The sequence below is a fragment of the Bombina bombina genome, chromosome 1, assembly GCF_027579735.1.
Source record: "Bombina bombina isolate aBomBom1 chromosome 1, aBomBom1.pri, whole genome shotgun sequence".
Lineage (NCBI taxonomy): Eukaryota > Metazoa > Chordata > Amphibia > Anura > Bombinatoridae > Bombina > Bombina bombina.
The window spans coordinates 1,153,307,124-1,153,319,612 of record NC_069499.1 but is presented as its reverse complement, the minus strand read 5'-3'; positions in this window follow the sequence as shown (position 1 = coordinate 1,153,319,612).

Sequence of the window (12,489 nt, the reverse complement as noted above, 5' to 3'; positions counted from 1 at the left end):
GCAGAAATGTAAAAATAGCCTTGGTCCCAAATGGACAGAAAATGGAAAAGTGCTGTGGTCCTTAAGGGGATATGCGAGCTTGCTTCCCGCAATGTAAGAAGCAGAGGTGATTAGACCACTGCTTCTTACACTCTCCATCCACCTTTTAATGCATGGGGTCCTAAGACAAACCCGAAAAGGTTTTTTAAGTATATAGGGCCAGATTACAAGTAGCATGTAAGAAATTAGCGCACAAGCTAACGTCAGATGCGTGTTAGTTTAAGGACTTCTGATACCGCAACTTCGCTTCTCCCGACTTCTATGGGACACTCTTTTAAAAAAATGAACGTTATTGCTTGCGTACTAACCCAAAGCTGCATTAGACTAACAGCACTAAACCCAAAGTGAATTACAAATACTTTATATTCCAATGTTCTTCACATAAAAGAAAATTTTATTTTTATTTTAAAATATATATTTCTATATGTGTATGTTTATTCTTTTTTAAAATATATATCCAGCATCTATACCTATATATCAATATGAATATTTACATATATATATGTACATATATATAAATGGAAAAAATATTTATGCAATATTCATATTTAATAAAGGTTTTAACTATGTATTTACTCTAAGTATTTCACATTCCAATGTTCTGCACATAGCAGAATATGTTCTATGTATTTATAAATAGATATTCCTATAAATATCTGTATATATCGATACTTATATATAATCATGTGTGAATATATATATATATATATATATATATATATTTATATAAATCCCACTATAAGATGCACTCTCACCAACTATAGACAGCTACCAGGATGCTGTAGCAAATATCATACATTCAAAACAATAAGCACTCACTGGACTTTAGTCATCAATAATTCAAACAGTGTGGTTTATTTGTGACGTTTTGGGACAGCACTGTGTCCCTTCCTCAGACTACAAACAATAGTGAATATACCCCTGGAAACCCAACCTCTTTTTGCAACAATCTTAGGCCTAGATTTGGAGTTCGGCGGTAGCCGTCAAAACCAGCGTTAGAGGCTCCTAACGCTGGTTTTGGCCGCCCGCTGGTATTTGGAGTCAGTGATTAAAGGGTCTAACGCTCACTTTACAGCCGCGACTTTTCCATACCGCAGATCCCCCTACGCCATTTGCGTAGCCTATCTTTTCAATGGGATCTTTCTAACGCTGGTATTTAGAGTCGTTTCTGCAGTGAGCGTTAGAGCTCTAACGACAAGATTCCAGCCGCCTGAAAATAGCAGGAGTTAAGAGCTTTCTGGCTAACGCCGGTTTATAAAGCTCTTAACTTCTGTACCCTAAAGTACACTAACACCCATAAACTACCTATGTACCCCTAAACCGAGCTCCCCCCCACATCGCCGCCACTCGATTAAAAATTTTAACCCCTAATCTTCCGACCGCCACCTACGTTATACTTATGTACCCCTAATCTGCTGCCCCTAACCCCGCCGACCCCTATATTACATTTATTAACCCCTAATCTGCCCCCCACAACATCGCCGCCAGCTACTTAAAATAATTAACCCCTAATCTTCCGACCGCAAAGCGCCGCCACCTACGTTATCCTTATGTACCCCTAATCTGCTGCCCCTAACACCGCCGACCCCTATATTATATTTATTAACCCCTAATCTGCCCCCCACAACGTCGCCGACACCTGCCTACACTTATTAACCCCTAATCTGCCGAGCGGACCGCACCGCTACTATAATAAAGTTATTAACCCCTAACCCGCCTCACTAACCCTATCATAAATAGTATTAACCCCTAATCTGCCCTCCCTAACATCGCCGACACCTAACTTCAATTATTAACCCCTAATCTTCCGATCGGAGCTCACCGCTATTCTAATAAATGTATTAACCCCTAAAGCTAAGTCTAACCCTAACACTAACACCCCCCTAACTTAAATATAATTTACATCTAACGAAATAAATTAACTCTTATTAAATAAATTAATCCTATTTAAAGCTAAATACTTACCTGTAAAATAAATCCTAATATAGCTACAATATAAATTATAATTACATTGTAGCTATTTTAGGATTAATATTTATTTTACAGGCAACTTGGTATTTATTTTAACTAGGTACAATAGCTATTAAATAGTTAAGAACTATTTAATAGTTACCTAGTTAAAATAATAACAAATTTACCTGTAAAATAAATCCTAACCTAAGATATAATTAAACCTAACACTATACTATCAATAAAATAATTAAATAAACTACCTACAATTACCTACAATTAACCTAACACTACACTATCAATAAATTAAATAAACACAATTGCTACAAATAAATACAATTAAATAAACTAGCTAAAGTACAAAAAATAAAAAAGAACTAAGTTACAGAAAATAAAAAAATATTTACAAACATAAGAAAAAATATTACAACAATTTTAAACTAATTACACCTACTCTAAGCCCCCTAATAAAATAACAAAGCCCCCCAAAATAAAAAATTCCCTACCCTATTCTAAATTAAAAAAGTTACAAGCTCTTTTACCTTACCAGCCCTGAACAGGGCCCTTTGCGGGGCATCCCAAATGGACAGAAAATGGAAAAGTGCTGTGGTCCTTAAGGGGATATGCGAGCTTGCTTCCCGCAATGTAAGAAGCAGAGGTGATTAGACCACTGCTTCTTACACTCTCCATCCACCTTTTAATGCATGGGGTCCTAAGACAAACCCGAAAAGGTTTTTTAAGTATATAGGGCCAGATTACAAGTAGCATGTAAGAAATTAGCGCACAAGCTAACGTCAGATGCGTGTTAGTTTAAGGACTTCTGATACCGCAACTTCGCTTCTCCCGACTTCTATGGGACACTCTTTTAAAAAAATGAACGTTATTGCTTGCGTACTAACCCAAAGCTGCATTAGACTAACAGCACTAAACCCAAAGTGAATTACAAATACTTTATATTCCAATGTTCTTCACATAAAAGAAAATTTTATTTTTATTTTAAAATATATATTTCTATATGTGTATGTTTATTCTTTTTTAAAATATATATCCAGCATCTATACCTATATATCAATATGAATATTTACATATATATATGTACATATATATAAATGGAAAAAATATTTATGCAATATTCATATTTAATAAAGGTTTTAACTATGTATTTACTCTAAGTATTTCACATTCCAATGTTCTGCACATAGCAGAATATGTTCTATGTATTTATAAATAGATATTCCTATAAATATCTGTATATATCGATACTTATATATAATCATGTGTGAATATATATATATATATATATATATATATATATATATATATATATTTATATAAATCCCACTATAAGATGCACTCTCACCAACTATAGACAGCTACCAGGATGCTGTAGCAAATATCATACATTCAAAACAATAAGCACTCACTGGACTTTAGTCATCAATAATTCAAACAGTGTGGTTTATTTGTGACGTTTTGGGACAGCACTGTGTCCCTTCCTCAGACTACAAACAATAGTGAATATACCCCTGGAAACCCAACCTCTTTTTGCAACAATCTTAGGCCTAGATTTGGAGTTCGGCGGTAGCCGTCAAAACCAGCGTTAGAGGCTCCTAACGCTGGTTTTGGCCGCCCGCTGGTATTTGGAGTCAGTGATTAAAGGGTCTAACGCTCACTTTACAGCCGCGACTTTTCCATACCGCAGATCCCCCTACGCCATTTGCGTAGCCTATCTTTTCAATGGGATCTTTCTAACGCTGGTATTTAGAGTCGTTTCTGCAGTGAGCGTTAGAGCTCTAACGACAAGATTCCAGCCGCCTGAAAATAGCAGGAGTTAAGAGCTTTCTGGCTAACGCCGGTTTATAAAGCTCTTAACTTCTGTACCCTAAAGTACACTAACACCCATAAACTACCTATGTACCCCTAAACCGAGCTCCCCCCACATCGCCGCCACTCGATTAAAAATTTTAACCCCTAATCTTCCGACCGCCACCTACGTTATACTTATGTACCCCTAATCTGCTGCCCCTAACCCCGCCGACCCCTATATTACATTTATTAACCCCTAATCTGCCCCCCACAACATCGCCGCCAGCTACTTAAAATAATTAACCCCTAATCTTCCGACCGCAAAGCGCCGCCACCTACGTTATCCTTATGTACCCCTAATCTGCTGCCCCTAACACCGCCGACCCCTATATTATATTTATTAACCCCTAATCTGCCCCCCACAACGTCGCCGACACCTGCCTACACTTATTAACCCCTAATCTGCCGAGCGGACCGCACCGCTACTATAATAAAGTTATTAACCCCTAACCCGCCTCACTAACCCTATCATAAATAGTATTAACCCCTAATCTGCCCTCCCTAACATCGCCAACACCTAACTTCAATTATTAACCCCTAATCTTCCGATCGGAGCTCACCGCTATTCTAATAAATGTATTAACCCCTAAAGCTAAGTCTAACCCTAACACTAACACCCCCCTAACTTAAATATAATTTACATCTAACGAAATAAATTAACTCTTATTAAATAAATTAATCCTATTTAAAGCTAAATACTTACCTGTAAAATAAATCCTAATATAGCTACAATATAAATTATAATTACATTGTAGCTATTTTAGGATTAATATTTATTTTACAGGCAACTTGGTATTTATTTTAACTAGGTACAATAGCTATTAAATAGTTAAGAACTATTTAATAGTTACCTAGTTAAAATAATAACAAATTTACCTGTAAAATAAATCCTAACCTAAGATATAATTAAACCTAACACTATACTATCAATAAAATAATTAAATAAACTACCTACAATTACCTACAATTAACCTAACACTACACTATCAATAAATTAAATAAACACAATTGCTACAAATAAATACAATTAAATAAACTAGCTAAAGTACAAAAAATAAAAAAGAACTAAGTTACAGAAAATAAAAAAATATTTACAAACATAAGAAAAATATTACAACAATTTTAAACTAATTACACCTACTCTAAGCCCCCTAATAAAATAACAAAGCCCCCCAAAATAAAAAATTCCCTACCCTATTCTAAATTAAAAAAGTTACAAGCTCTTTTACCTTACCAGCCCTGAACAGGGCCCTTTGCGGGGCATGCCCCAAGAAGTTCAGCTCTTTTGCCTGTAAAAGAAAACATACAATACCCCCTCCCCAACATTACAACCCACCACCCACATACCCCTAATCTAACCCAAACCCCCCTTAAATAAACCTAACACTAAGCCCCTGAAGATCTTCCTACCTTGTCTTCACCATACCAGGTTCACCGATCCGTCCTGGCTCCAAGATCTTCATCCAACCCAAGCGGGGGTTGGCGATCCATAATCCGGTGCTGAAGAGGTCCAGAAGAGGCTCCAAAGTCTTCATCCTATCCGGCAAGAAGAGGACATCCGGACCGGCAAACATCTTCTCCAAGCCGCATCTTCTATCTTCTTCCATCCGGTGCGGAGCGGGTCCATCTTGAAGCAGGCGACGCGGATCCATCCTCTTCTTCCGATGTCTCCCGACGAATGACGGTTCCTTTAAGGGACGTCATCCAAGATGGCGTCCCTCGAATTCCGATTGGCTGATAGGATTCTATCAGCCAATCGGAATTAAGGTAGGAATTTTCTGATTGGCTGATGGAATCAGCCAATCAGAATCTAGTTCAATCCGATTGGCCGATCCAATCAGCCAATCAGATTGAGCTCGCATTCTATTGGCTGATCGGAACAGCCAATAGAATGCGAGCTCAATCTGATTGGCTGATTGGATCAGCCAATCGGATTGAACTTGATTCTGATTGGCTGATTCCATCAGCCAATCAGAAAATTCCTACCTTAATTCCGATTGGCTGATAGAATCCTATCAGCCAATCGGAATTCGAGGGACGCCATCTTGGATGACGTCCCTTAAAGGAACCGTCATTCGTCGGGAGACATCGGAAGAAGAGGATGGATCCGCGTCGCCTGCTTCAAGATGGACCCGCTCCGCACCGGATGGAAGAAGATAGAAGATGCGGCTTGGAGAAGATGTTTGCCGGTCCGGATGTCCTCTTCTTGCCGGATAGGATGAAGACTTTGGAGCCTCTTCTGGACCTCTTCAGCACCGGATTATGGATCGCCAACCCCCGCTTGGGTTGGATGAAGATCTTGGAGCCAGGACGGATCGGTGAACCTGGTATGGTGAAGACAAGGTAGGAAGATCTTCAGGGGCTTAGTGTTAGGTTTATTTAAGGGGGGTTTGGGTTAGATTAGGGGTATGTGGGTGGTGGGTTGTAATGTTGGGGGGGGGGGGGGTATTGTATGTTTTCTTTTACAGGCAAAAGAGCTGAACTTCTTGGGGCATGCCCCGCAAAGGGCCCTGTTCAGGGCTGGTAAGGTAAAAGAGCTTGTAACTTTTTAATTTAGAATAGGGTAGGGAATTTTTTATTTTGGGGGGCTTTGTTATTTTATTAGGGGGCTTAGAGTAGGTGTAATTAGTTTAAAATTGTTGTAATATTTTTCTTATGTTTGTAAATATTTTTTTATTTTCTGTAACTTAGTTCTTTTTTATTTTTTGTACTTTAGCTAGTTTATTTAATTGTATTTATTTGTAGCAATTGTGTTTATTTAATTTATTGATAGTGTAGTGTTAGGTTAATTGTAGGTAATTGTAGGTAGTTTATTTAATTATTTTATTGATAGGGTAGTGTTAGGTTTAATTATATCTTAGGTTAGGATTTATTTTACAGGTAATTTTGTAATTATTTTAACTAGGTAACTATTAAATAGTTCTTAACTATTTAATAGCTATTGTACCTAGTTAAAATAAATACCAAGTTGCCTGTAAAATAAATATTAATCCTAAAATAGCTAAAATATAATTATAATTTATATTGTAGCTATATTAGGGTTTATTTTACAGGTAAGTATTTAGCTTTAAATAGGAATCATTTATTTAATAAGAGTTAATTTATTTCGTTATATGTAAATTATATTTAAGTTAGGGGGGTGTTAGTGTTAGGGTTAGACTTAGCTTTAGGGGTTAATACATTTATTAGAATAGCGGTGAGCTCCGATCGGAAGATTAGGGTTAATAATTGAAGGTAGGTGTCGGCGATGTTAGGGAGGGCAGATTAGGGGTTAATACTATTTATGATAGGGTTAGTGAGACGGATTAGGGGTTAATAACTTTATTATAGTAGCGCTCAGGTCCGCTCGGCAGATTAGGGGTTAATAAGTGTAGGTAGGTGTCGGCGACGTTGTGGGGGGCAGATTAGGGGTTAATAAATATAACATAGGGGTCAGCGATGTTAGGGCAGCAGATTAGGGGTACATAGGGATAACGTAGGTTGCGGCGGTTTACGGAGCGGAAGATTAGGGGTTAAAACTGTAATGCAGGGGTCAGCGATAGCGGGGGCGGCAGATTAGGGGTTAATAAGTGTAAGGTTAGGGGTGTTTAGACTCGGGGTACATGTTAGAGTGTTAGGTGCAGACGTAGGAAGTGTTTCCCCATAGGAAACAATGGGGCTGCGTTAGGAGCTGAACGCTGCTTTTTTGCAGGTGTTAGGTTTTTTTTCAGCTCAAACAGCCCCATTGTTTCCTATGGGAGAATCGTGCACGAGCATGTTTTTGATGCCGGCCGCGTCCGTAAGCAACTCTGGTATCGAGAGTTGCATTTGCGGTAAAAATGCTCTACGCTCCTTTTTTGGAGCCTAACGCAGCATTTGTTTTAACTCTCGATACCAGAGTTAAATTTATGGTGCGGCCAGACAAAAGCCCGCGGAGCGTTAACAGCCCTTTTACCGCCGAACTCCAAATCTAGGCCTTAGTGATTCAGACAGTGATTAGCAGATAGAGAACTGCTGAGTGCTGTTCAGGATACGTGACTATTACGTGAAAATGTATATCTCAGCATAGAAACAAAATTATATAGTGTATTAATGAGGAAAATAAGATAAAAGAATAAAAAGTTGGTCTTGATCCTAGGTCGTCATACCTGAAAACCCACTGAGAGGCAATGAAACATAATAATTCATAATAGATTTCTCACATTCTAAATAAATCGGATCTAGTCCACACATAATCAATGCTCTGACACTCCCACCAAATCCAAACTCTAACATTGGCTGATGAACCACCGGGGTTAGCTAATTCCTAAACAAAAACACACCTATATAAAAAACAAAAATTAAAGTGAGAGCCTTTAGCTGATCAAACACGGCGATCGATTATAGCAGCCCCTCTACCTGTTCAATTACCCTGCAGTCATTACGTACCCTGTCTTGCTATATCCGCTTACTCCGCATCCAATCACGTGCCACCATAGTACACACCCACCGCAGTCTGATACTCAATTGGATGTATGTGCTTTTAAGACATATCACAGCCGTCCACAATGTGAGTCAAGATGGCTCTCTAATCTAAGTACATGTATGTCACGGATCCGCCATGTACCCAAATCTATTTCTAATTACTATCACCAACAGGGTCGGCTCCAGAACGAATGAAATGGGGGGGCATTTTTTTTTCATGAGGGGGTACGCATTTAAAAAGCATGTATAAGAGTCAAAATAAGAGCAGACCTACTGTGGCAGTCCAGGGGTTACATTTATCAGATCTCTGGCTGTGCAGGAGTTAGATTTGTTTATATTTCTGGAAGTGCAGCGGTTACATGTGTCATATCTCAAGGAGTATAGGGGTTACATTTAAAAGATGTCTGGCATTGCCGCAGCAGTTACATTTACCAGATTTATGGCAGTGCAGGGGTTACATTTGTCATATCTCAGGAATGTCTCCCACATATGATACAGCCAGTGGACACTGTTTGCATGTGTAGCTCTACCAATGACCCTACTAATGATCAAATAAGCTTTTACGTGACAATAAGTTTGAGTGCCAAGCAGTACATTACTTGTACAGATATTATTAATGATATTTACCAGCACACACACAGTATATACAGTATGTATATACACACAAATTATATATATATATATATATATATATATATATATATATATATATATATATATATATATATATATATATATATATATATACATACATATACACACACACATACACACACACACACTGTGTATATAAAAAGGGCACTCTCAGGGTTTATTTAGAAGATGAATAGTTTCTTTATTCAGTAGAATCACTAATACATGGTCGATGTTTCGGCATTCAGTTGGGCCTTCATCAGGACAATTATAATCTCCCTGCTCAGCGTGGTTCCCCGATCCGATGCCCCGAGCCCGGTGTCAGATCGGGGAACCACCCTGAGCAGGGAGATTATAAATGTCCTGATGAAGGCCCAACTGAGGGCCGAAACGTCGACCATGTATTAGTGATTCTACTGAATAAAGAAACTATTCATCTTCTAAATAAACCCTGAGAGTGCCCTTTTTATATGGATATTCGTATTTTTATACATATATATATATATATGTGTGTTTGTATATACATATATACCGTGTGTGTGTGTGCATATATATATATATATATATATATATATATATAAACGTCGCCCATGGATTAGTGATTCTACTGAATAAAGAAACTATTCATCTTCTAAATAAACCCTGAGAGTGCCCTTTTTATATGGATATTCGTATTTACTGTTTCTGAGGATTGCACCCAGGTCGTGACTACCCCACCTGGTTGAAGTGCTGGGCTACAGGCTAAATTGACTTTATATATATATATATATATATATATATATATATATATATATATATATATATATATATATATATATATATATATACACACACACACAAACAATATATATACATATATATATATACACACACAGTGTGTGTATTGTGTGTATGTGTGTGTGTATATATATATGTATATATATATATATATATATATATATATATATATATATATATATATATATATATATATATAATAAAACAACCTTGGGGACAAATAGGAGATGTTTTGAAACATGTAAATAATAAACATAAGGCTATTTCACTCATTGTCCCACAGCTACATTTGAAGTTTGTGTATTTGAGCACCTATAATCTGACACACATTTTACACTGATCACTGCAGATAAAGCAGGCACAATGCACACTTGTTTTGTGTGACCTGCAGTGGGGAAACCAAGCAATTCCCAATTTGCCTCTTTTTCTGTGGCTGCCAGGATATAAAGCACAATAGGGAAGGGATACTACGCCCACACACACATTGATTATACGGCTGTGTTTTCACAAAATTACTTCTGCCTTCCCTCTAACTGACTGTTAGCTTCTCCCAGCACTTCCTGCAGAGGTCTGATGATGTCATCATCTCACTTCAGCTCTATAGTAAGTGGGCTAGCCGGAGGAGGGGCATTGCAAGCCCTAGGTTAACTGTGAGAGCACCAGCAGGGAAATGCAACTTTATTTGTTATCTGGTTGTAAATAGAGGAGAGTAAAGAGATTAGTTGGGCCCCCCAGTGGCGGATCTTCCGTCACTTTTAAAATGTAAAAAAAAAAAAAAAATCACTTCTTTTGCCCTGGGGGGCACAGCATTCCATTTGTGGGGGCATTGCCCCCCAATGCCCTCCCTTAGAGCCGACCCTGATCACCAATCTTCATGTTCCATAAAATATACTGTATATACAACAAGGCGGAATGAGTTACAGTCTAGGTAGAATGATTGCATAATACAAAGTACCAGCACAGTGAATAAGATACAATAATCACTGATTCTATGGGGCCGATTTATCAAAACGATTTATCAAAGCATCCGCCCGATTAAATCCTTAAAGGAAAACCATAAACATTATCAAATATCTGTAAACTTAAGTAAACTTTAATTATACAGATAAAACAATATGAAATTGTGCACCAAATATAAAGATAATATAAAGCTTCTTATAGTGAATATTAGTGAAAAAAATGCGATAAGCAACATACAAAATCAATTCTGAGATGTACGGTACTCTATTTGGCACTGCCGTGGGTCCCATTTAATTTGAATTTTGAATATATATATATATATATATATATATATATATATATATATAGTATATACTGTATATACAGTCTTGTCGGTATAGCTGTACCGCAAGCCTTTTAGCCTGTAACGCAACGTCAGTCCCGCACTCGTAAACATGACGTTTTTGCATGGGAATTTCATAACGCTGGTTTTTCTGGAAGGCTAAAAAGCTTGCGTTACACCCTATAATGACAAGATCCGTAGTTATGAGTTTTACGCAACAAAGCTATTACATAAAACTCAGAACTAAAGTGTTAAAAAGTACACTAACACTCATAAACTACCTATTAACCCCTAAACCGAGGCCCTCCCGCATCGCAAACACTATATTAAATTTATTTAACCCTAATCTGCCGCTCCCGACATCGCCGCCACTAATAAAATTTATTAACCCCTATTCCACCACTCCCCGACATCGTTGCCACTATAATAAACTTATTAACCCCTAAACCACCGCCCTCCGGCATCGCAAACACTATTTAAATATTATTAGCCCCTAATCTGCCGTCCGCCCACATCGCCCTCACTATACTAAAGTTATTAAGCCCTATACCACCGCCACTATAATAAACCTATTAACCCCTAAACCACAACCCCCCCCCACAACAAAATATACTAAATTAAACTATTAACCCCTAAACCGAAAGCTCCCACATCACAATAAACTAATTTAAACTAGTAACCCCTAAACCCAACGCCCCCTAACTTTATATTAAAATTACCATTTCCCTATCTTAAATTAAAATAAAACTCACCTGTCAAATTAAAAAAACTAAGTTTAAACTATTACACTAACTATTAAACTAAAAAAATCCTAACACGACTATAAAAATTGCAAACTATCTAATTACAAAAAATAAAAAATACTAGATTACAAAAAATAACAAACACTAAATTACGAAAAATAACAAATAAAATTAAAAAGAATTACACCTAATCTAATAGCCCTATCAAAATAAAAAAGCCCACCCAAAATAAAAAACCCTAGCCTACAATAAACTAACAATAGCCCTTAAAAGGGCCCTTTGTAGGACATTGTCCTAAGTTAAACAGCTCTTTTACCTGTAAAAAAAAATACAAAGACCCCCCACAGTAAAACCCACCACCCAAATGTTACGGTTACCCTTAGTCTCGCTGAGAGATGGACCGCTTAGTAGCCTGGATTCCTATTGCTGAAGAGGGGAGAAACTGCTTTCCATAGTATTCTATATGAGTCTCGCAAATGTAGAATAATCCCCCTTAGCTGTAGTACAGCTAGGATACCCTTCTGCCCAAAAAAACGAGTCAACGCTGCGATTGAGGGACAACCAAGAACTGAGGACTGGGATGCCCAGTCTGCTTTTTATTTAGGTTACATGCACACAGGGCACTCCCAGGGGGGGAAGCATAAAATCCCCCATCACACATTTAGACAAAGCCCTTGGACAGGCCACCGCAGATAACAAGTACACACAAGAAAACAATTGAGTCCTTCTTATCACCTAGCAGTGAATGCTTATCAC